This window comes from Lathamus discolor, unplaced genomic scaffold (assembly GCF_037157495.1).
Source record: "Lathamus discolor isolate bLatDis1 unplaced genomic scaffold, bLatDis1.hap1 Scaffold_82, whole genome shotgun sequence".
Classification (NCBI taxonomy): domain Eukaryota; kingdom Metazoa; phylum Chordata; class Aves; order Psittaciformes; family Psittacidae; genus Lathamus; species Lathamus discolor.
The window spans coordinates 585,001-585,915 of NW_027069392.1; positions in this window are offsets into that span (position 1 = coordinate 585,001).

Below are 915 nucleotides of genomic sequence, written 5' to 3' on the forward strand. Positions count from 1 at the left end.
CTCTTTTTTCTCTTCGCAGGCGTGCCCTTCTTTTCGTCCGTTCGCTCCGTCGAGCGAGCTGAGCGGGGCGGTGGGAAGGGTGGGTGGGGGAGAGGGGACACGAGCCCCGCGGGGCGTCTTCTCCCCCAGGGCCACGGCGAGCACCGGACGTGCTAGAGGAGGCAGCGACCCGCCGAGGCGGGTGCGACCCGGCGACCGAGGCCCCTCGCCGGGGCGGCTCGCTCGGCAGCAGGCGGAAAGGCGGCACGGAAAGAAGCCGGCGCGGCCAGCGGCCGCAGCGGAGGCGGACGCCCCCCTGACGCCCACGGTCGTCGCTTTCGCTTTTCCCCGTTCTCTGGGTTCGGCCGCCCTACCGCCCGAGCGCTGCTCGCGGCCGGCACCCACGGGCACACGGACGGAGGCCAGCACCGGCGCCTCGCGTACAATTAGGACACCTGAGGGCTCGCGGGGCCACGCGGCCGTCACACAGCCCGGTTCGGTAACACGTCCGTGGAACCTCCTCCCGCCGTCGAGCAGAGAGCAGGAAGGACGCGGCCGACGCGGCGGGGCACGCACCCCGCCGCCAACGCGGTCGCGGCTCTTTCTCTCGCTCGGGAGGGGGGCAAGACCCAGGACGACACCTCGCACGCAACGGGAAGCGAGCTGGAAAGGAGACCGCCCAGCCTGAACACCGGACGCCGCCCGCGGCCCGCCCGAGGACGGGGAGCGCAGACGAGCCCGGCCCGCCGGGGGCCCTCTCCGACGCGACCCGAAAGGCCTCATCGATCGGTCGGGGAAGACAGGAAGGACGACAAGACGGGTAAAAAAGGCCTCCCCCACGGTAGGCCAAAACGCTGCGTGTTCCTGAGACAACAGGGCAGCCCCGAGCCCACCCCGCGGGGACTATTCGGGGCCGGGTGGTGAAAAGGCCGACGA